This window comes from Taudactylus pleione, unplaced genomic scaffold (assembly GCF_031769625.1).
Source record: "Taudactylus pleione unplaced genomic scaffold, aTauple2 ptg000977l, whole genome shotgun sequence".
NCBI classification, from domain to species: Eukaryota; Metazoa; Chordata; class Amphibia; order Anura; family Myobatrachidae; genus Taudactylus; species Taudactylus pleione.
This window is the reverse complement of record NW_028285378.1, coordinates 7204364-7230847: the sequence shown is the minus strand read 5'-3', so window position 1 is coordinate 7230847 and position 26484 is coordinate 7204364.

Below are 26484 nucleotides of genomic sequence, written 5' to 3'. Positions count from 1 at the left end.
ACAACAAAAGCGCATACTTTGTGATATCTCCTCTTGTAGCAAATACAGACAGCTCAAGATTTCACAGAAAGTGTTGAAGACCAAGACCCACAAATGTGATGTGAAATGGTTTTTCTCCCTTCTTGCGTGTAAGAGAAAACAGCAAATGCTCGTTTTTGGCCAAAATGCATTGAAACCAATAGAAACAACAAAAGTGCATACTTTGTGATATCTCCTCTTGTAGCAAACACAAACAGCTCAAGATTTCACAGAATGTGTTGAAGACCAAGACAAACAAATGTGATGTGAAATGGTTTTTCTCCCATGTTGCGTTTAAGAGAAAACAACAAATGCTGGTTTTAGGCCAAAATGCATTGAAACCAAAGGAAACAACAAAAGTGCATACTTTGCGAAATCTACTCTTGTAGCAAGCACAGACAGCTCAAAATTTCACAGAATGTTTTGAAGACCAAGACCCACAAATGTGATGTGAAATGGTTTTTCTCCCATGTTGCGTTTAAGAGAAAACAGCAAATGCTCGTTTTAGGCTAAAATGCATTGAAACGAATGGAAACATCAAAAGCGCATACTTTGTGATATCTCCTATTGTAGCAAACACAGACAGCTCAACATTTCACTGAATGTGTTGAAAACCATGGCCCACAAATGTGATGTAAAATGGATTTTCCCCATGTTGCATTTAAGAGAAAACAGCAAATGCTCATTTTAGACCAAAATGCATTGAAACCAATGGAAACAACAAAAGCGCATACTTTGTGATATCTCCTCTTGTAGCACACACAGACAACTCAAAATTTCACAGAATGTGTTGAAGACCAATGCCCACAAATGTGATGTAAAATGGTTTTTCACCCATGTTGCATATAAGAGAAAATAGCAAATGCTTGTTTTAGGCCAAAATACATTGAAACCAATGGAAACAGCAGAGGCGCTTTGTGATATTCTCCTCTTGTAGAAAATACAGACAGCTCAACATTTTACAGAATGTGTTGAAAACCATGGCCCACAAATGTGATGTAAAATGGATTTTCCCCATGTTGCATTTAAGAGAAAACAGCAAATGCTCGTTTTAGGCCAAAATGCATTGAAACGAATGGAAACAACAAAAGCGCATACTTTGTGAAATCTCTTCTTGTAGCAAATACAGACAGCTCAAGATTTCACAGAAAGTGTTGAAGACCAAGACCCACAAATGTGATGTGAAATGGTGTTTCTCCCTTCTTGCGTGTAAGAGAAAACAGCAAATGCTCGTTTTAGGCCAAAATGCATTGAAACCAATGGAAACAACAAAAGCGTATTCTTTGAGATATCTCCTCATGTAGCAAACACAGACTGCTCAAAGTTTCACAGAATGTGTTGAAGACCAATGCCCACAAATGTGATGAGAAATGATTTTTCTCCGATGTTGCGTTTAAGAGAAAACAGCAAATGCTCGTTTTACTCCAAAATGCATTGAAACAAATGGAAACAACAAAAGCGCATACTTTGTGATATCTCTTCTTGTAGCAAATACAGACAGCTCAAGATTTCACAGAAAGTGTTGAAGACCAAGACCCACAAATGTGATGTGAAATGGTTTTTCTCCCTTCTTGCGAGTAAGAGAAAACAGCAAATGCTCGTTTTTGGCCAAAATGCATTGAAACCAATGGAAACAACAAAAGCGCATTCTTTGAGATATCTCCTCTTGTAGCAAACACAGACTGCTCAAAGTTTCACAGAATGTGTTGAAGACCAATGCCCACAAATGTGATGTGAAATTATTTTTCTCCGATGTTGCGTTTAAGAGAAAACAGCAAATGCTCGTTTTAGGCCAAAATGCATTGAAACCAATGGAAACAACAAAAGTGCATACTTTGTGATATCTCCTCTTGTAGCAAACACAGACAGCTCAAAATTTCACAGAATGTGTTGAAAACCATGGCCCACAAACGTGATCTAAAATGGATTTTCCCCATGTTGCATTTAAGAGAAAACAGCAAATGCTCGTTTTAGGCTAAAATTCATTGAAACCAATAGAAACAACAAAAGTGCATACTTTGTGATATCTCCTCTTGTAGCAAACACAAACAGCTCAAGATTTCACAGAATGTGTTGAAGACCAAGACAAACAAATGTGATGTGAAATGGTTTTTCTCCCATGTTGCGTTTAAGAGAAAACAACAAATGCTGGTTTTAGGCCAAAATGCATTGAAACCAAAGGAAACAACAAAAGTGCATACTTTGCGAAATCTACTCTTGTAGCAAGCACAGACAGCTCAAAATTTCACAGAATGTGTTGAAGACCAAGACCCACAAATGTGATGTGAAATGGTTTTTCTCCCATGTTGCGTTTAAGAGAAAACAGCAAATGCTCGTTTTAGGCCAAAATGCATTGAAACGAATGGAAACATCAAAAGCGCATACTTTGTGATATCTCCTATTGTAGCAAACACAGACAGCTCAACATTTCACTGAATGTGTTGAAAACCATGGCCCTCAAATGTGATGTAAAATGGATTTTCCCCATGTTGCATTTAAGAGAAAACAGCAAATGCTCATTTTAGACCAAAATGCATTGAAACCAATGGAAACAACAAAAGCGCATACTTTGTGATATCTCCTCTTGTAGCACACACAGACAACTCAAAATTTCACAGAATGTGTTGAAGACCAATGCCCACAAATGTGATGTAAAATGGTTTTTCACCCATGTTGCATATAAGAGAAAATAGCAAATGCTTGTTTTAGGCCAAAATACATTGAAACCAATGGAAACAGCAGAGGCGCTTTGTGATATTCTCCTCTTGTATAAAATACAGACAGCTCAACATTTTACAGAATGTGTTGAAAACCATGGCCCACAAATGTGATGTAAAATGGATTTTCCCCATGTTGCATTTAAGAGAAAACAGCAAATGCTCGTTTTAGGCCAAAATGCATTGAAACGAATGGAAACAACAAAAGCGCATACTTTGTGAAATCTCTTCTTGTAGCAAATACAGACAGCTCAAGATTTCACAGAAAGTGTTGAAGACCAAGACCCACAAATGTGATGTGAAATGGTGTTTCTCCCTTCTTGCGTGTAAGAGAAAACAGCAAATGCTCGTTTTAGGCCAAAATGCATTGAAACCAATGGAAACAACAAAAGTGTATTCTTTGAGATATCTCCTCATGTAGCAAACACAGACTGCTCAAAGTTTCACAGAATGTGTTGAAGACCAATGCCCACAAATGTGATGAGAAATGATTTTTCTCCGATGTTGCGTTTAAGAGAAAACAGCAAATGCTCGTTTTAGGCCAAAATGCATTGAAACCAATGGAAACAACAAAAGTGCATACTTTGTGATATCTCCTCTTGTAGCAAACACAGACAGCTCAAAATTTCACAGAATGTGTTGAAAACCATGGCCCACAAATGTGATCTAAAATGGATTTTCCCCATGTTTCATTTAAGAGAAAACAGCAAATGCTCGTTTTAGGCCAAAATGCATTGAAACGAATGGAAACATCAAAAGCGCATACTTTGTGATATCTCCTATTGTAGCAAACACAGACAGCTCAACATTTCACTGAATGTGTTGAAAACCATGGCCCACAAATGTGATGTAAAATGGATTTTCCCCATGTTGCATTTAAGAGAAAACAGCAAATGCTCATTTTAGACCAAAATGCATTGAAACCAATGGAAACAACAAAAGCGCATACTTTGTGATATCTCCTCTTGTAGCACACACAGACAACTCAAAATTTCACAGAATGTGTTGAAGACCAATGCCCACAAATGTGATGTAAAATGGTTTTTCACCCATGTTGCATATAAGAGAAAATAGCAAATGCTTGTTTTAGGACAAAATACATTGAAACCAATGGAAACAGCAGAGGCGCTTTGTGATATTCTCCTCTTGTAGAAAATACAGACAGCTCAACATTTTACAGAATGTGTTGAAAACCATGGCCCACAAATGTGATGTAAAATGGATTTTCCCCATGTTGCATTTAAGAGAAAACAGCAAATGCTCGTTTTAGGCCAAAATGCATTGAAACCAATGGAAACAACAAAAGCGCATACTTTGTGAAATCTCTTCTTGTAGCAAATACAGACAGCTCAAGATTTCACAGAAAGTGTTGAAGACCAAGACCCACAAATGTGATGTGAAATGGTGTTTCTCCCTTCTTGCGTGTAAGAGAAAACAGCAAATGCTCGTTTTAGGCCAAAATGCATTGAAACCAATGGAAACAACAAAAGCGTATTCTTTGAGATATCTCCTCATGTAGCAAACACAGACTGCTCAAAGTTTCACAGAATGTGTTGAAGACCAATGCCCACAAATGTGATGAGAAATGATTTTTCTCCGATGTTGCATTTAAGAGAAAACAGCAAATGCTCGTTTTAGGCCAAAATGCATTGAAACGAATGGAAACAACAAAAGCGCATACTTTGTGAAATCTCTTCTTGTAGCAAATACAGACAGCTCAAGATTTCACAGAAAGTGTTGAAGACCAAGACCCACAAATGTGATGTGAAATGGTGTTTCTCCCTTCTTGCGTGTAAGAGAAAACAGCAAATGCTCGTTTTAGGCCAAAATGCATTGAAACCAATGGAAACAACAAAAGTGTATTCTTTGAGATATCTCCTCATGTAGCAAACACAGACTGCTCAAAGTTTCACAGAATGTGTTGAAGACCAATGCCCACAAATGTGATGAGAAATGATTTTTCTCCGATGTTGCGTTTAAGAGAAAACAGCAAATGCTCGTTTTAGGCCAAAATGCATTGAAACCAATGGAAACAACAAAAGTGCATACTTTGTGATATCTCCTCTTGTAGCAAACACAGACAGCTCAAAATTTCACAGAATGTGTTGAAAACCATGGCCCACAAATGTGATCTAAAATGGATTTTCCCCATGTTTCATTTAAGAGAAAACAGCAAATGCTCGTTTTAGGCCAAAATGCATTGAAACGAATGGAAACATCAAAAGCGCATACTTTGTGATATCTCCTATTGTAGCAAACACAGACAGCTCAACATTTCACTGAATGTGTTGAAAACCATGGCCCACAAATGTGATGTAAAATGGATTTTCCCCATGTTGCATTTAAGAGAAAACAGCAAATGCTCATTTTAGACCAAAATGCATTGAAACCAATGGAAACAACAAAAGCGCATACTTTGTGATATCTCCTCTTGTAGCACACACAGACAACTCAAAATTTCACAGAATGTGTTGAAGACCAATGCCCACAAATGTGATGTAAAATGGTTTTTCACCCATGTTGCATATAAGAGAAAATAGCAAATGCTTGTTTTAGGACAAAATACATTGAAACCAATGGAAACAGCAGAGGCGCTTTGTGATATTCTCCTCTTGTAGAAAATACAGACAGCTCAACATTTTACAGAATGTGTTGAAAACCATGGCCCACAAATGTGATGTAAAATGGATTTTCCCCATGTTGCATTTAAGAGAAAACAGCAAATGCTCGTTTTAGGCCAAAATGCATTGAAACCAATGGAAACAACAAAAGCGCATACTTTGTGAAATCTCTTCTTGTAGCAAATACAGACAGCTCAAGATTTCACAGAAAGTGTTGAAGACCAAGACCCACAAATGTGATGTGAAATGGTGTTTCTCCCTTCTTGCGTGTAAGAGAAAACAGCAAATGCTCGTTTTAGGCCAAAATGCATTGAAACCAATGGAAACAACAAAAGCGTATTCTTTGAGATATCTCCTCATGTAGCAAACACAGACTGCTCAAAGTTTCACAGAATGTGTTGAAGACCAATGCCCACAAATGTGATGAGAAATGATTTTTCTCCGATGTTGCGTTTAAGAGAAAAGAGCAAATGCTCGTTTTAGGCCAAAATGCATTGAAACCAATGGAAACAACAAAAGTGCATACTTTGTGATATCTCCTCTTGTAGCAAACACAGACAGCTCAAAATTTCACAGAATGTGTTGAAAACCATGGCCCACAAATGTGATCTAAAATGGATTTTCCCCATGTTTCATTTAAGAGAAAACAGCAAATGCTCGTTTTAGGCCAAAATTCATTGAAACCAATTGAAACAACAAAAGCGCATACTTTGTGATATCTCCTCTTGTAGCAAACACAGGCAGCTCAAGATTGCACAGAATGTGTTGAAGACCAAGACTCACAAATGTGATGTGAAATGGTTTTTCTCCCATGTTGCGTTTAAGAGAAAACAACAAATGCTGGTTTTAGGCCAAAATGCACTGAAACCAATGGAAACAACAAAAGTGCATACTTTGTGATATCTCCTCTTGTAGCAAACACAGACAGCTCAAAATTTCACTGAATGTGCTGAAGACCAAGGCCCACAAATTTGATGTGAAATGGTTTTTCTCCCATGTTGCGTTTAAGAGAAAACAGCAAATGCTTGTTTTAGGCCAAAATGCATTGAAACGAATGGAAACAACAAAAGCGCATACTTTGTGATATCTCCTCTTGTAGCAAATACAGACAGCTCAAGATTTCACAGAAAGTGTTGAAGACCAAGACCCACAAATGTGATGTAAAATGGATTTTCCCCATGTTGCATTTAAGAGAAAACAGCAAATGCTCATTTTAGGCCAAAATGCTTTGAAACCAATGGAAACAACAAAAGCACATACTTTGTGATATCTCCTCTTGTAGCAAGCACAGACAGTTCAAGGCTTCACAGAATGCGTTGAAGACAATGCCCACAAATGTGATATGAAATGGTTTTTCTCCCATGTTGCGTTTAAGAGAAAACAGCAAATGCTCGTTTTAGGCCAAAATGCATTGAAACCAATGGAAACAACAAAAGCGCATACTTTGTGATATCTCCTCTTGTAGCAAACACAGACAGCTCAAAATTTCACTGAATGCGCTGAAGACCAATCCCCACAAATTTGATGTGAAATGGTTTTTCTCCCATGTTGCGTTTAAGAGAAAACAGCAAATGCTCGTTTTAGGCCAAAATGCATTGAAACGAATGGAAACAAAAGCGCATACTTTGTGATATCTCTTCTTGTAGCAAATACAGACAGCTCAAGATTTCACAGAAAGTGTTGAAGACCATGACCCACAAATGTGATGTGAAATGGTTTTTCTCCCTTCTTGCATGTAAGAGAAAACAGCAAATGCTCGTTTTAGGCCAAAATGCATTGAAACCAATGGAAACAACAAAAGCGTATTCTTTGAGATATCTCCTCTTGTAGCTAACACAGACTGCTCAAAGTTTCACAGAATGTGACCAATGCCCACAAATGTGATGAGAAATGATTTTTCTCCAATGTTGCGTTTAAGAGAAAACAGCAAATGCTCGTTTTAGGCCAAAATGCATTGAAACCAATGGAAACAACAAAAGTGCATACTTTGTGATATCTCCTCTTGTAGCAAACACAGACAGCTCAAAATTTCACAGAATGTGTTGAAAACCATGGCCCACAAATGTGATCTAAAATGGAATTTCCCCATGTTGCATTTAAGAGAAAACAGCAAATGCTCGTTTTAGGCCAAAATTCATTGAAACCAATAGAAACAACAAAAGCGCATACTTTGTGATATCTCCTCTTGTAGCAAACACAGACAGCTCAAAATTTCACAGAATGTGTTGAAGACGAAGACCCACAAATGTGATGTGAAATGGATTTTCTCCCATGTTGCATTTAAGAGAAAACAGCAAAAGCTCATTTTAGTCCAAAATGCATTGAAACCAATGGTAACAACAAAAGTGCATACTTTGTGATATCTCCTCTTGTAGCAAACACAGACAGCTCAAAGTTTCACAGAATGTGTTGAAGACCAATGCCCACAAATGTGATGTGAAATTATTTTTCTCCCATGTTGCGTTTAAGAGAAAACAGCAAATGCTCGTTTTAGGCCAAAATGCATTGAAACCAGTGGAAACAACAAAAGTGCATACTTTGAGATATCTCCTCTTGTAGCAAATACAGACAGCTCAAAATTTCACAGAAAGTGTTGAAGACCAAGACCCACAAATGTGATATGAAATGGTTTTTCTCCCATGTTTCGTTTAAGAGAAAACAGCAAATGCTCGTTTTAGGCCAAAATGCATTGAAACCAATGGAAATAGCAAAAGTGCATACTTTGTGATATCTCCTCTTGTAGCAAACACAGACAGCTCAAAGTTTCACAGAATGTGTTGAAAACTATGGCCCACAAATGTGATGTAAAATGGATTTTCCCCATCTTGCATTTAAGAGAAAACAGCAAATGCTCATTTTAGGCCAAAATGCATTGAAACCAATGGAAACAACAAAAGTGCATACTTTGCGAAATCTCCTCTTGTAGCAAGCACAGACAGCTCAACATTTTACAGAATGTGTTGAAAACCATGGCCCACAAATGTGATGTAAAATGGATTTTCCCCATGTTGCATTTAAGAGAAAACAGCAAATGCTCATTTTAGGCCAAAATGCATTGAAACCAATGGAAACAACAAAAGCACATACTTTGTGATATCTCCTCTTGTAGCAAGCACAGACAGTTCAAAGCTTCACAGAATGCGTTGAAGACAATGCCCACAAATGTGATATGAAATGGTTTTTCTCCCAAGTTGCGTTTAAGAGAAAACAGCAAATGCTCGTTTTAGGCCAAAATGCATTGAAACCAATGGAAACAACAAAAGCGCATACTTTGTGATATCTCCTCTTGTAGCAAACACAGACAGCTCAAAATTTCACTGAATGCGCTGAAGACCAATCCCCACAAATTTGATGTGAAATGGTTTTTCTCCCATGTTGCGTTTAAGAGAAAACAGCAAATGCTCGTTTTAGGCCAAAATGCATTGAAACGAATGGAAACAAAAGCGCATACTTTGTGATATCTCTTCTTGTAGCAAATACAGACAGCTCAAGATTTCACAGAAAGTGTTGAAGACCATGACCCACAAATGTGATGTGAAATGGTTTTTCTCCCTTCTTGCATGTAAGAGAAAACAGCAAATGCTCGTTTTAGGCCAAAATGCATTGAAACCAATGGAAACAACAAAAGCGTATTCTTTGAGATATCTCCTCTTGTAGCTAACACAGACTGCTCAAAGTTTCACAGAATGTGACCAATGCCCACAAATGTGATGTGAAATGATTTTTCTCCGATGTTGCGTTTAAGAGAAAACAACAAATGCTGGTTTTAGGCCAAAATGCACTGAAACCAATGGAAACAACAAAAGTGCATACTTTGTGATATCTCCTCTTGTAGCAAACACAGACAGCTAAAAATTTCACAGAATGTGTTGAAGACCAATGCCCACAAATGTGATATGAAATGGATTTTCCCCATGTTGCGTTTAAGAGAAAACAGCAAATGCTCGTTTTAGGCCAAAATGCATTGAAACCAATAGAAACAACAAAAGTTCATACTTTGTGATATCTCCTCTTGTAGCAAACACAGACAGCTCAAGATTTCACAGAATGTGTTTAAGATCAAGACCCACAAATGTGATGTGAAATGGTTTTTCTCCCATGTTGCGTTTAAGAGAAAACAGCAAATGCTCGTTTTAGGCCAAAATGAATTGAAACCAATGGAAACAACAAAAGTGCATACTTTGTGATATCTCCTCTTGTAGCAAACACAGACAGCTCAAAATTTCACTGAATGTGCTGAAGACCAATGCCCACAAATTTGATGTGAAATGGTTTTTCTCCCATGTTTCGTTTAAGAGAAAACAGCAAATGCTCGTTTTAGGCCAAAATGCATTGAAACGAATGGAAACAACAAAAGCGCATACTTTGTGATATCTCTTCTTGTAGCAAATACAGACAGCTCAAGATTTCACAGAAAGTGTTGAAGACCAAGACCCACAAATGTGATGTGAAATGGTTTTTCTCCCTTCTTTCGTATAAGAGAAAACAGCAAATGCTCGTTTTAGGCCAAAACGCATTGAAACCAATGGAAACAACAAAAGCGCATTCTTTGAGATATCTCCTCTTGTAGCAAACACAGACTGCTCAAAGTTTCACAGAATATGTTGAAGACCAATGCCCACAAATGTGATGTGAAATGATTTTTCTCCGATGTTGCGTTTAAGAGAAAACAGCAAATGCTCGTTTTAGGCCAAAATGCATTGAAACCAATGGAAACAACAAAAGTGCATACTTTGTGATATCTCCTCTTGTAGCAAACACAGACAGCTCAAAATTTCACAGAATGTGTTGAAAACCATGGCCCACAATTGTGATCTAAAATGGATTTTCCCCATGTTGCATTTAAGAGAAAACAGCAAATGCTTGTTTTAGGCCAAAATTCATTGAAACCAATAGAAACAACAAAAGTGCATACTTTGTGATATCTCCTCTTGTAGCAAACACAAACAGCTCAAGATTTCACAGAATGTGTTGAAGACCAAGACAAACAAATGTGATGTGAAATGGTTTTTCTCCCTTCTTGCGTTTAAGAGAAAACAGCAAATGCTCGTTTTAGGCCAAAACGCATTGAAACCAATGGAAACAACAAAAGCGCATTCTTTGAGATATCTCCTCTTGTAGCAAACACAGACTGCTCAAAGTTTCACAGAATATGTTGAAGACCAATGCCCACAAATGTGATGTGAAATGATTTTTCTCTGATGTTGCGTTTAAGAGAAAACAGCAAATGCTCTTTTTAGGCCAAAATGCATTGAAACCAATGGAAACAACAAAAGCGCATACTTTGTGATATCTCCTCTTGTAGCACACACAGACAACTCAAAATTTCACAGAATGTGTTGAAGACCAATGCCCACAAATGTGATGTAAAATGGTTTTTCACCCATGTTGCATTTAAGAGAAAACAGCAAATGCTTGTTTTAGGCCAAAATACATTGAAACCAATAGAAACAGCAGAGGCGCTTTGTGATATTCTCCTCTTGTAGAAAATACAGACAGCTCAACATTTTACAGAATGTGTTGAAGACCAAGACCCACAATTGTGATATGAAATGGTTTTTCTCCCATGTTTCGTTTAAGAGCAAACAGCAAATGCTCATTTTAGGCCAAAATGCATTGAAACCAATGGAAATAACAAAAGTGCATACTTTGTGATATCTCCTCTTGTTGCAAACACAGACAGCTCAAAATTTCACAGAATGTGTTGAAGACCAATGCCCACAAATGTGATGTGAAATGGTTTTTCTCCCATTTTGCATTTAAGAGAAAACAGCAAATGCTCATTTTAGGCCAAAATGCATTGAAACCAATGGAAACAACAAAAGTGCATACTTTGCGAAATCTACTCTTATAGCAAGCACAGACAGCTCAAAATTTCACAGAATGTGTTGAAGACCAAGACCCACAAATGTGATGTGAAATGGTTTTTCTCCCATGTTGCGTTTAAGAGAAAACAGCAAATGCTCGTTTTAGGCCAAAATGCATTGAAACCAATGGAAACAACAAAAGCGCATACTTTGTGATATCTCCTTTTGTAGCAAACACAGACAGCTCAACATTTAACAGAATGTGTTGAAAACCATGGCCCACAAATGTGATGTAAAATGGATTTTCCCCATGTTGCATTTAAGAGAAAACAGCAAATGCTCATTTTAGGCCAAAATGCATTTAAACCAATGGAAACAACAAAAGCGCATACTTTGTGATATCTCCTCTTGTAGCACACACAGACAACTCAAAATTTCACAGAATGTGTTGAAGACCAATGCCCACAAATGTGATGTAAAATGGTTTTTCACCCATGTTGCATTTAAGAGAAAACAGCAAATGCTTGTTTTAGGCCAAAATACATTGAAACCAATGGAAACAGCAGAAGCGCTTTGTGTTTGCTACATGAGGAGAATATCACAAAGTATGTGCTTTTGTTGTTTCCATTGGTTTCAATGCTTTTTGGCCTAAACCGAGCATTTTCTGTTTTCTCTTAAATGCAACATGGGGAAAAACCATTTCACATCATGTTTGTGGGCATTGGTCTTCAACACATTGTGTACAATCTTGAGCTGTCTGTGTTTGCTACATGAGGAGAATATCACAGACAGCTCAAGATTGTACACAATGTGTTGAAGACCAATGCCCACAAACATGATGTGAAATGGTTTTTCCCCATGTTGCATTTAAGAGAAAACAGAAAATGCTCGGTTTAGGCCAAAAAGCATTGAAACCAATGGAAACAACAAAAGCACATACTTTGTGATATCTCCTCTTGTAGCAAGCACAGACAGTTCAAAGCTTCACAGAATGCGTTGAAGACAATGCCCACAAATGTGATATGAAATGGTTTTTCTCCCATGTTGCGTTTAAGAGAAAACAGCAAATGCTCATTTTAGGCCAAAATGCATTGAAACCAATGGAAACAACAAAAGTGCATACTTTGTGATATCTCCTCTTGTAGCAAACACGGACAGCTCAAGATTTCACAGATTGTGTTGAAGACCAAGACCCACAAATGTGTTGTGAAATGGATTTTCTCCCATGTTGCATTTAAGGGAAAACAGCAAAAGCTCATTTTAGGCCAAAATGCATTGAAACCAATGGTAACAACAAAAGTGCATACTTTGTGATATCTCCTCTTGTAGCAAACACAGACAGCTCAAAGTTTCACAGAATGTGCTGAAGACCAATGCCCACAAATGTGATGTGAAATTATTTTTCTCCCATGTTGCGTTTAAGAGAAAACAGCAAATGCTCGTTTTAGGCCAAAATGCATTGAAACCAATGGAAATAGCAAAAGTGCATACTTTGTGATATCTCCTCTTGTAGCAAACACAGACAGCTCAAAGTTTCACAGAATGTGTTGAAGACGAAGACCCACAAATGTGATGTGAAATGGATTTTCTCCAATGTTGCATTTAAGAGAAAACAGCAAATGCTCATTTTAGGCCAAAATGCATTGAAACCAATGGAAACAACAAAAGTGCATACTTTGTGATATCTCCTCTTGTAGCAAACACAGACAGCTCAAAGTTTCACAGAATGTGTTGAAGACCAATGCCCACAAATGGGATGTGAAATGGTTTTTCTCCCATGTTGCGTTTAAGAGAAAACAACAAATGCTGGCTTTAGGCCAAAATGCATTGAAACCAATGGAAACAACAAAAGTGCATACTTTGCGAAATCTACTCTTGTAGCAAGCACAGACAGCTCAAAATTTCACAGAATGTGTTGAAGACCAAGACCCACAAATGTGATGTGAAATGGTTTTTCTCCCATGTTGCGTTTAAGAGAAAACAGCAAATGCTCGTTTTAGGCCAAAATGCATTGAAACCAATGGAAACAACAAAAGCGCATACTTTGTGATATCTCCTTTTGTAGCAAACACAGACAGCTCAACATTTACCAGAATGTGTTGAAAACCATGGCCCACAAATGTGATGTAAAATGGATTTTCCCCATGTTGCATTTAAGAGAAAACAGCAAAAGCTCATTTTTGGCCAAAATGCATTGAAACCAATGGAAACAACAAAAGTGCATACTTTGTGATATCTCCTCTTGTAGCAAGCACAGACAGTTCAAAGCTTCACAGAATGCGTTGAAGACAATGCCCACAAATGTGATATGAAATGGTTTTTCTCCCATGTTGTGTTTAAGAGAAAACAGCAAATGCTCGTTTTAGGCCAAAATGCATTGAAACCAATGGAAACAACTAAAGTGCATACTTTGTGATATCTCCTCTTGTAGCAAACACAGACAGCTCAAAATTTCACTGAATGTGCTGAAGACCAATGCCCACAAATTTGATGTGAAATGGTTTTTCTCCCATGTTGCGTTTAAGAGAAAACAGCAAATGCTCGTTTTAGGCCAAAATGCATTGAAACGAATGGAACCAACAAAAGCGCATACTTTTTGAAATCTCTTCTTGTAGCAAATACAGACAGCTCAAGATTTCACAGAAAGTGTTGAAGACCAAGACCCACAAATGTGATGTGAAATGGTTTTTCTCCCTTCTTGCGTGTAAGAGAAAACAGCAAATGCTCGTTTTAGGCCAAAATGCATTGAAACCAATGGAAACAACAAAAGCGTATTCTTTGAGATATCTCCTCTTGTAGCAAACACAGACTGCTCAAAGTTTCACAGAATGTGTTGAAGACCAATGCCCACAAATGTGATGAGAAATTATTTTTCTCCGATGTTGCGTTTAAGAGAAAACAGCAAATGCTCGTTTTAGGCCAAAATGCACTGAAACCAATGGAAACAACAAAAGTGCATACTTTGTGATATCTCCTCTTGTAGCAAATACAGACAGCTCAATATTTCACAGAAAGTGTTGAAGACCAAGACCCACAAATGTGATATGAAATGGTTTTTCTCCCATGTTTCGTTTAAGAGCAAACAGCAAATGCTCGTTTTAGGCCAAAATGCATTGAAACCAATGGAAATAACAAAAGTGCACACTTTGTGATATCTCCTCTTGTTGCAAACACAGACAGCTCAAAATTTCACAGAATGTGTTGAAGACGAAGACAGACAAATGTGACGTGAAATGGATTTTCTCCCATGTTGCATTTAAGAGAAAACAGCAAATGCTCATTTTAGGCCAAAATGCATTGAAACCAATGGAAACAACAAAAGTGCATACTTTGTGATATCTACTCTTGTAGCACACACAGACAGCTCCAAGTTTCACAGAATGTGTTGAAGACCAATGCCCACAAATGTGATGTGAAATGGTTTTTCTCCCATGTTGCGTTTAAGAGAAAACAGCAAATGCTCATTTTAGGCCAAAATGCATTGAAACCAATGGAAACAACAAAAGTGCATACTTTGTGATATCTCCTCTTGTAGCAAACACAGACAGCTCAAAATTTCACAGAATGTGTTGAAAACCATGGCCCACAAATGTGAACTAAAATGGATTTTCCCCATGTTTCATTTAAGAGAAAACAGCAAATGCTCGTTTTAGGCCAAAATGCATTGAAACGAATGGAAACATCAAAAGCGCATACTTTGTGATATCTCCTATTGTAGCAAACACAGACAGCTCAACATTTCACTGAATGTGTTGAAAACCATGGCCCACAAATGTGATGTAAAATGGATTTTCCCCATGTTGCATTTAAGAGAAAACAGCAAATGCTCATTTTAGACCAAAATGCATTGAAACCAATGGAAACAACAAAAGCGCATACTTTGTGATATCTCCTCTTGTAGCACACACAGACAACTCAAAATTTCACAGAATGTGTTGAAGACCAATGCCCACAAATGTGATGTAAAATGGTTTTTCACCCATGTTGCATATAATAGAAAATAGCAAATGCTTGTTTTAGGCCAAAATACATTGAAACCAATGGAAACAGCAGAGGCGCTTTGTGATATTCTCCTCTTGTAGAAAATACAGACAGCTCAACATTTTACAGAATGTGTTGAAAACCATGGCCCACAAATGTGATGTAAAATGGATTTTCTCCCATGTTGCGTTTAAGAGAAAACAGCAAATGCTTGTTTTAGGCCAAAATGCATTGAAACGAATGGAAACAACAAAAGCGCATACTTTGTGATATCTCCTCTTGTAGCAAATACAGACAGCTCAAGATTTCACAGAAAGTGTTGAAGACCAAGACCCACAAATGTGATGTAAAATGGATTTTCCCCATGTTGCATTTAAGAGAAAACAGCAAATGCTCATTTTAGGCCAAAATGCTTTGAAACCAATGGAAACAACAAAAGCACATACTTTGTGATATCTCCTCTTGTAGCAAGCACAGACAGTTCAAGGCTTCACAGAATGCGTTGAAGACAATGCCCACAAATGTGATATGAAATGGTTTTTCTCCCATGTTGCGTTTAAGAGAAAACAGCAAATGCTCGTTTTAGGCCAAAATGCATTGAAACCAATGGAAACAACAAAAGCGCATACTTTGTGATATCTCCTCTTGTAGCAAACACAGACAGCTCAAAATTTCACTGAATGCGCTGAAGACCAATCCCCACAAATTTGATGTGAAATGGTTTTTCTCCCATGTTGCGTTTAAGAGAAAACAGCAAATGCTCGTTTTAGGCCAAAATGCATTGAAACGAATGGAAACAAAAGCGCATACTTTGTGATATCTCTTCTTGTAGCAAATACAGACAGCTCAAGATTTCACAGAAAGTGTTGAAGACCATGACCCACAAATGTGATGTGAAATGGTTTTTCTCCCTTCTTGCATGTAAGAGAAAACAGCAAATGCTCGTTTTAGGCCAAAATGCATTGAAACCAATGGAAACAACAAAAGCGTATTCTTTGAGATATCTCCTCTTGTAGCTAACACAGACTGCTCAAAGTTTCACAGAATGTGACCAATGCCCACAAATGTGATGAGAAATGATTTTTCTCCAATGTTGCGTTTAAGAGAAAACAGCAAATGCTCGTTTTAGGCCAAAATGCATTGAAACCAATGGAAACAACAAAAGTGCATACTTTGTGATATCTCCTCTTGTAGCAAACACAGACAGCTCAAAATTTCACAGAATGTGTTGAAAACCATGGCCCACAAATGTGATCTAAAATGGAATTTCCCCATGTTGCATTTAAGAGAAAACAGCAAATGCTCGTTTTAGGCCAAAATTCATTGAAACCAATAGAAACAACAAAAGCGCATACTTTGTGATATCTCCTCTTGTAGCAAACACAGACAGCTCAAAATTTCACAGAATGTGTTGAAGATGAAGACCCACAAATGTGATGTGAAATGGATTTTCTCCCATGTTGCATTTAAGAGAAAACAGCAAAAGCTCATTTTAGTCCAAAATGCATTGAAACCAATGGTAACAACAAAAGTGCATACTTTGTGATATCTCCTCTTGTAGCAAACACAGACAGCTCAAAGTTTCACAGAATGTGTTGAAGACCAATGCCCACAAATGTGATGTGAAATGGTTTTTCTCCCATGTTGCATTTAAGAGAAAACAGCAAATGCTCGTTTTAGGCCAAAATGCATTGAAACCAATGGAAACAACAAAAGCGCATACTTTGTGATATCTCCTCTTGTAGCAAACACAGACAGCTCAAAATTTCACAGAATGTGTTGAAGACGAAAACCCACAAATGTGATGTGAAATGGATTTTCTCCCATGTTGCATTTAAGAGAAAACAGCAAATGCTCATTTTAGGCCAAAATGCATTGAAACCAATGGAAACAACAAAAGTGCATACATTGTGATATCTCCTCTTGTAGCAAACACAGACAGCTCAAAGTTTCACAGAATGTGTTGAAGACCAATGCCCACAAATGTGATGTGAAATGGTTTTTCTCCCATTTTGCGTTTAAGAGAAAACAGCAAATGCTCGTTTTAGGCCAAAATGCATTGAAACCAATGGAAACAACAAAAGTGCATACTTTGTGATATCTCCTCTTGTAGCAAACACAGACAGCTCAAAGTTTCACAGAATTTGTTGAAGACCAATGCCCACAAATGTGATGTGAAATTATTTTTCTCCCATGTTGCATTTAAGAGAAAACAGCAAATGCTCATTTTAGGCCAAAATGCATTGAAACCAATGGAAACAACAAAAGTGCATACTTTGCGAAATCTACTCTTATAGCAAGCACAGACAGCTCAAAATTTCACAGAATGTGTTGAAGACCAAGACCCACAAATGTGATGTGAAATGGTTTTTCTCCCATGTTGCGTTTAAGAGAAAACAGCAAATGCTCGTTTTAGGCCAAAATGCATTGAAACCAATGGAAACAACAAAAGCGCATACTTTGTGATATCTCCTTTTGTAGCAAACACAGACAGCTCAACATTTAACAGAATGTGTTGAAAACCATGGCCCACAAATGTGATGTAAAATGGATTTTCCCCATGTTGCATTTAAGAGAAAACAGCAAATGCTCATTTTAGGCCAAAATGCATTTAAACCAATGGAAACAACAAAAGCGCATACTTTGTGATATCTCCTCTTGTAGCACACACAGACAACTCAAAATTTCACAGAATGTGTTGAAGACCAATGCCCACAAATGTGATGTAAAATGGTTTTTCACCCATGTTGCATTTAAGAGAAAACAGCAAATGCTTGTTTTAGGCCAAAATACATTGAAACCAATGGAAACAGCAGAAGCGCTTTGTGATATTCTCCTCATGTAGCAAACACAGACAGCTCAAGATTGTACACAATGTGTTGAAGACCAATGCCCACAAACATGATGTGAAATGGTTTTTCCCCATGTTGCATTTAAGAGAAAACAGAAAATGCTCGTTTTAGGCCAAAAAGCATTGAAACCAATGGAAACAACAAAAGTGCATACTTTGCGAAATCTCCTCTTGTAGCAAGCACAGACAGCTCAAAATTTCACAGAATGTGTTGAAGACCAAGACCGACAAATGTGATGTGAAATGGTTTTTCTCCAATGTTGCGTTTAAGAGAAAACAGAAAATGCTCATTTTAGGCCAAAATGCATTGAAACCAATGGAAACAACAAAAGCACATACTTTGTGATATCTCCTCTTGTAGCAAGCACAGACAGTTCAAAGCTTCACAGAATGCGTTGAAGACAATGCCCACAAATGTGATATGAAATGGTTTTTCTCCCATGTTGCGTTTAAGAGAAAACAGCAAATGCTCATTTTAGGCCAAAATGCATTGAAACCAATGGAAACAACAAAAGTGCATACTTTGTGATATCTCCTCTTGTAGCAAACACGGACAGCTCAAGATTTCACAGATTGTGTTGAAGACCAAGACCCACAAATGTGTTGTGAAATGGATTTTCTCCCATGTTGCATTTAAGGGAAAACAGCAAAAGCTCATTTTAGGCCAAAATGCATTGAAACCAATGGTAACAACAAAAGTGCATACTTTGTGATATCTCCTCTTGTAGCAAACACAGACAGCTCAAAGTTTCACAGAATGTGTTGAAGACCAATGCCCACAAATGTGATGTGAAATTATTTTTCTCCCATGTTGCGTTTAAGAGAAAACAGCAAATGCTCGTTTTAGGCCAAAATGCATTGAAACCAATGGAAATAGCAAAAGTGCATACTTTGTGATATCTCCTCTTGTAGCAAACACAGACAGCTCAAAGTTTCACAGAATGTGTTGAAGATGAAGACCCACAAATGTGATGTGAAATGGATTTTCTCCAATGTTGCATTTAAGAGAAAACAGCAAAAGCTCATTTTAGGCCAAAATGCATTGAAACCAATGGTAACAACAAAAGTGCATACTTTGTGATATCTCCTCTTGTAGCAAACACAGACAGCTCAAAGTTTCACAGAATGTGTTGAAGACCAATGCCCACAAATGTGATGTGAAATTATTTTTCTCCCATGTTGCGTTTAAGAGAAAACAGCAAATGCTCTTTTTAGGCCAAAATGCATTGAAACCAGTGGAAACAACAAAAGTGCATACTTTGTGATATCTCCTCTTGTAGCAAATACAGACAGCTCAAAATTTCACAGAAAGTGTTGAAGACCAAGACCCACAAATGTGATGTGAAATGGTTTTTCTCCCATGTTTCGTTTAAGAGAAAACAGCAAATGCTCGTTTTAGACCAAAATGCATTGAAACCAATGGAAATAGCAAAAGTGCATACTTTGTGATATCTCCTCTTGTAGCAAACACAGACAGCTCAAAGTTTCACAGAATGTGTTGAAGACGAAGACCCACAAATGTGATGTGAAATGGATTTTCTCCAATGTTGCATTTAAGAGAAAACAGCAAATGCTCATTTTAGGCCAAAATGCATTGAAACCAATGGAAACAACAAAAGTGCATACTTTGTGATATCTCCTCTTGTAGCAAATAAAGAAAGCTCAAAGTTTCACAGAATGTGTTGAAGACCAATGCCCACAAATGTCATGTGAAATGGTTTTTCTCCCATGTTGCGTTTAAGAGAAAACAACAAATGCTGGCTTTAGGCCAAAATGCATTGAAACCAATGGAAACAACAAAAGTGCATACTTTGCGAAATCTACTCTTGTAGCAAGCACAGACAGCTCAAAATTTCACAGAATGTGTTGAAGACCAAGACCCACAAATGTGATGTGAAATGGTTTTTCTCCCATGTTGCGTTTAAGAGAAAACAGCAAATGCTCGTTTTAGGCCAAAATGCATTGAAACCAATGGAAACAACAAAAGCGCATACTTTGTGATATCTCCTTTTGTAGCAAACACAGACAGCTCAACATTTACCAGAATGTGTTGAAAACCATGGCCCACAAATGTGATGTAAAATGGATTTTCCCCATGTTGCATTTAAGAGAAAACAGCAAAAGCTCATTTTTGGCCAAAATGCATTGAAACCAATGGAAACAACAAAAGTGCATACTTTGTGATATCTCCTCTTGTAGCAAGCACAGACAGTTCAAAGCTTCACAGAATGCGTTGAAGACAATGCCCACAAATGTGATATGAAATGGTTTTTCTCCCATGTTGCGTTTAAGAGAAAACAGCAAATGCTCGTTTTAGGCCAAAATGCATTGAAACCAATGGAAACAACTAAAGTGCATACTTTGTGATATCTCCTCTTGTAGCAAACACAGACAGCTCAAAATTTCACTGAATGTGCTGAAGACCAATGCCCACAAATTTGATGTGAAATGGTTTTTCTCCCATGTTGCGTTTAAGAGAAAACAGCAAATGCTCGTTTTAGGCCAAAATGCATTGAAACGAAGGGAACCAACAAAAGCGCATACTTTTTGAAATCTCTTCTTGTAGCAAATACAGACAGCTCAAGATTTCACAGAAAGTGTTGAAGACCAAGACCCACAAATGTGATGTGAAATGGTTTTTCTCCCTTCTTGCGTGTAAGAGAAAACAGCAAATGCTCGTTTTAGGCCAAAATGCATTGAAACCAATGGAAACAACAAAAGCGCATACTTTGTGATATCTCCTCTTGTAGCAAACACGGACAGCTCAAGCTTTCACAGAATGTGTTGAAGACCAAGACCCACAAATGTGATATGAAATGGTTTTTCTCCCATGTTTCATTTAAGAGAAAACAGCAAATGCTCGTTTTAGGCCAAAATGCATTGAAACCAATGGAAATAACAAAAGTGCATACTTTGCGATATCTCCTCTTGTAGCAAACACAGACAGCTCAAAATTTCACAGAATGTGTTGAAGACCAAGACCGACAAATGTGATGTGAAATGGTTTTTCTCCCATGTTGTGTTTAAGAGAAAACAGAAAATGCTCATTTTAGGCCAAAATGCATTGAAACCAATGGAAACAACAAAAGCACATACTTTGTGATATCTCCTCTTGTAGCAAGCACAGACAGTTCAAAGCTTCACAGAATGCGTTGAAGACAATGCCCACAAATGTGATATGAAATGGTTTTTCTCCCATGTTGCGTTTAAGAGAAAACAGCAAATGCTCGTTTTAGGCCAAAATGCATTGAAACCAATGGAAACAACAAAAGTGCATACTTTGTGATATCTCCTCTTGTAGCAAGCACGGACAGCTCAAGATTTCACAGAATGTGTTGAAGACCAAGACCCACAAATGTGATATGAAATGGTTTTTCTCCCATGTTGCATTTAAGAGAAAACAGCAAAAGCTCATTTTAGGGTAAAATGCATTGAAACCAATGGTAACAACAAAAGTGCATACTTTGTGATATCTCCTCTTGTAGCAAACACAGACAGCTCAAAGTTTCACAGAATGTGTTGAAGACCAATGCCCACAAATGTGATGTGAAATTATTTTTCTCCCATGTTGCGTTTAAGAGAAAACAGCAAATGCTCGTTTTAGGCCAAAATGCATTGAAACCAGTGGAAACAACAAAAGTGCATACTTTGTGATATCTCCTCTTGTAGCAAACACGGACAGCTCAAGATTTCACAGAATGTGTTGAAGACCAAGACCCACAAATGTGATATGAAATGGTTTTTCTCCCATGTTTCATTTAAGAGAAAACAGCAAATGCTCGTTTTAGGCCAAAATGCATTGAAACCAATGGAAATAACAAAAGTGCATACTTTGCGATATCTCCTCTTGTAGCAAACACAGACAGCTCAAAGTTTCACAGAATGTGTTGAAGACCAATGCCCACAAATGTGATGTGAAATTATTTTTCTCCCATGTTGCGTTTAAGAGAAAACAGCAAATGCTTGTTTTAGGCCAAAATGCATTGAAACCAGTGGAAACAACAAAAGTGCATACTTTGTGATATCTCCTCTTGTAGCAAATACAGACAGCTCAAAATTTCACAGAATGTGTTGAAGACCAAGACCCACAAATGTGATATGAAATGGTTTTTCTCCCATGTTTCGTTTAAGAGAAAACAGCAAATGCTCGTTTTAGGCCAAAATGCATTGAAACCAATGGAAATAGCAAAAGTGCTTACTTTGTGATATCTCCTCTTGTAGCAAACACAGACAGCTCAAAGTTTCACAGAATGTGTTGAAGACGAAGACCCACAAATGTGATGTGAAATGGATTTTCTCCAATGTTGCATTTAAGAGAAAACAGCAAATGCTCATTTTAGGCCAAAATGCATTGAAACCAATGGAAACAACAAAAGTGCATACTTTGTGATATCTCCTCTTGTAGCAAACACAGACAGCTCAAAATTTCACAGAATGTGTTGAAGACCAAGACCCACAAATGTGATGTGAAATGGTTTTTCTCCCATGTTGCGTTTAAGAGAAAACAGCAAATGCTCATTTTTGGCCAAAATGCATTGAAACCAATGGAAACAACTAAAGTGCATACTTTGTGATATCTCCTCTTGTAGCAAGCACAGACAGTTCAAAGCTTCACAGAATGCGTTGAAGACAATGCCCACAAATGTGATATGAAATGGTTTTTCTCCCATGTTGCGTTTAAGAGAAAACAGCAAATGCTCGTTTTAGGCCAAAATGCATTGAAACCAATGGAAACAACTAAAGTGCATACTTTGTGATATCTCCTCTTGTAGCAAACACAGACAGCTCAAAATTTCACTGAATGTGCTGAAGACCAATGCCCACAAATTTGATGTGAAATGGTTTTTCTCCCATGTTGCGTGTAAGAGAAAACAGCAAATGCTCGTTTTAGGCCAAAATGCATTGAAACGAATGGAAACAACAAAAGCGCATACTTTTTTAAATCTCTTCTTGTAGCAAATACAGACAGCTCAAGATTTCACAGAAAGTGTTGAAGACCAAGACCCACAAATGTGATGTGAAATGGTTTTTCTCCCTTCTTGCGTGTAAGAGAAAACAGAAAAATGCTCGTTTTTGGCCAAAAAGCATTGAAACCAATGGAAACAACAAAAGTGTATTCTTTGAGATATCTCCTCTTGTAGCAAACACAGACTGCTCAAAGTTTCACAGAATGTGTTGAAGACCAATGCCCACAAATGTGATGAGAAATGATTTTTCTCCGATGTTGCATTTAAGAGAAAACAGCAAATGCTCGATTTAGGCCAAAATGCACTGAAACCAATGGAAATAACAAAAGTGCATACTTTGCGATATCTCCTCTTGTAGCAAACACAGACAGCTCAAAATTTCACAGAATGTGTTGAAGACGAAGACCCACAAATGTGTTGTGAAATGGATTTTCTCCCATGTTGCATTTAAGAGAAAACAGCAAAAGCTCATTTTAGGCCAAAATGCATTGAAACCAATGGTAACAACAAAAGTGCATACTTTGTGATATCTCCTCTTGTAGCAAACACAGACAGCTCAAAGTTTCACAGAATGTGTTGAAGACCAATGCCCACAAATGTGATGTGAAATTATTTTTCTCCCATGTTTCGTTTAAGAGAAAACAGCAAATGCTCGTTTTAGGCCAAAATGCATTGAAACCAATGGAAATAGCAAAAGTGCATACTTTGTGATATCTCCTCTTGTAGCAAACACAGACAGCTCAAAGTTTCACAGAATGTGTTGAAGACGAAGACCCACAAATGTAATGTGAAATGGATTTTCTCCAATGTTGCATTTAAGAGAAAACAGCAAATGCTCGTTTTAGGCCAAAATGCATTGAAACCAATGGAAACAACAAAAGCGCATACTTTGCGATATCTCCTTTTGTAGCAAACACAGACAGCTCAACATTTAACAGAATGTGTTGAAAACCATGGCCCACAAATGTGATGTAAAATGGATTTTCCCCATGTTGCATTTAAGAGAAAACAGCAAATGCTCATTTTAGGCCAAAATGCATTGAAACCAATGGAAACAACAAAAGCGCATACTTTGTGATATCTCCTCTTGTAGCACACACAGACAACTCAAAATTTCACAGAATGTGTTGAAGACCAATGCCCACAAATGTGATGTAAAATGGTTTTTCACCCATGTTGCATTTAAGAGAAAACAGCAAATGCTTGTTTTAGGCCAAAATACATTGAAACCAATGGAAACAGCAGAAGCGCTTTGTGATATTCTCCTCATGTAGCAAACACAGACAGCTCAAAATTGTACACAATGCGTTGAAGACAATGCCCACAAATGTGATATGAAATGGTTTTTCTCCCATGTTGCGTTTAAGAGAAAACAGCAAATGCTCGTTTTAGGCCAAAATGCATTGAAACCAATGGAAACAACAAAACTGCATACTTTGTGATATCTCCTCTTGTAGCAAACACGGACAGCTCAAGATTTCACAGAATGTGTTGAAGACCAAGACCCACAAATGTGATATGAAATGGTTTTTCTCCCATGTTTCATTTAAGAGAAAACAGCAAATGCTCGTTTTAGGCCAAAATGCATTGAAACCAATGGAAATAACAAAAGTGCATACTTTGCGATATCTCCTCTTGTAGCAAACACAGACAGCTCAAAGTTTCACAGAATGTGTTGAAGACCAATGCCCACAAATGTGATGTGAAATTATTTTTCTCCCATGTTGCGTTTAAGAGAAAACAGCAAATGCTTGTTTTAGGCCAAAATGCATTGAAACCAGTGGAAACAACAAAAGTGCATACTTTGTGATATCTCCTCTTGTAGCAAATACAGACAGCTCAAAATTTCACAGAATGTGTTGAAGACCAAGACCCACAAATGTGATATGAAATGGTTTTTCTCCCATGTTTCGTTTAAGAGAAAACAGCAAATGCTCGTTTTAGGCCTAAAATGCATTGAAACCAATGGAAATAGCAAAAGTGCATACTTTGTGATATCTCCTCTTGTAGCAAACACAGACAGCTCAAAGTTTCACAGAAAGTGTTGAAGACGAAGACCCACAAATGTGATGTGAAATGGATTTTCTCCAATGTTGCATTTAAGAGAAAACAGCAAATGCTCATTTTGGGCCAAAATGCATTGAAACCAATAGAAACAACAAAAGTGCATACTTTGTGATATCTCCTCTTGTAGCAAACACAGACAGCTCAAAGTTTCACAGAATGTGTTGAAGACCAATGCCCACAAATGTGATGTGAAATGGTTTTTCTCCCATGTTGCGTTTAAGAGAAAACAACAAATGCTGGCTTTAGGCCAAAATGCATTGAAACCAATGGAAACAACAAAAGTGCATACTTTGCGAAATCTACTCTTGTAGCAAGCACAGACAGCTCAAAATTTCACAGAATGTGTTGAAGACCAAGACCCACAAATGTGATGTGAAATGGTTTTTCTCCCATGTTGCGTTTAAGAGAAAACAGCAAATGCTCGTTTTAGGCCAAAATGCATTGAAACCAATGGAAACAACAAAAGCGCATACTTTGTGATATCTCCTTTTGAAGCAAACACAGACAGCTCAACATTTAACAGAATGTGTTGAAAACCATGGCCCACAAATGTGATGTAAAATGGATTTTCCCCATGTTGCATTTAAGAGAAAACAGCAAATGCTCATTTTAGGCCAAAATGCATTGAAACCAATGGAAACAACAAAAGTGCATACTTTGTGATATCTCCTCTTGTAGCACACACAGACAACTCAAAATTTCACAGAATGTGTTGAAGACCAATGCCCACAAATGTGATGTAAAATGGTTTTTCACCCATGTTGCATTTAAGAGAAAACAGCAAATACTTGTTTTAGGCCAAAATACATTGAAACCAATGGAAACAGCAGAAGCGCTTTGTGATATTCTCCTCATGTAGCAAACACAGACAGCTCAAAATTGTACACAATGTGTTGAAGACCAATGCCCACAAACATGATGTGAAATGGTTTTTCCCCATGTTGCATTTAAGAGAAAACAGAAAATGCTCATTTTAGGCCAAAAAGCATTGAAACCAATGGAAACAACAAAAGTGCGTACTTTGCGAAATCTCCTCTTGTAGCAAGCACAGACAGCTCAAAATTTCACAGAATGTGTTGAAGACCAAGACCCACAAATGTGATGTGAAATGGTTTTTCTCCCATGTTGCGTTTAAGAGAAAACAGAAAATGCTCGTTTTAGGCCAACATGCATAGAAACCAATGGAAACAACAAATGTGCATACTTTGTGATATCTCCTCTTGTAGAAAATACAGACAGCTCAACATTTTACAGAATGTGTTGAAAACCATGGCCCACAAATGTGATGTAAAATGGATTTTCCCCATGTTGCATTTAAGAGAAAACAGCAAATGCTAATTTTAGGCCAAAATGCATTGAAACCAATGGAAACAACAAAAGCACTTACTTTGTGATATCTCCTCTTGTAGCAAGCACAGACAGTTCAAAGCTTCACAGAATGCGTTGAAGACAATG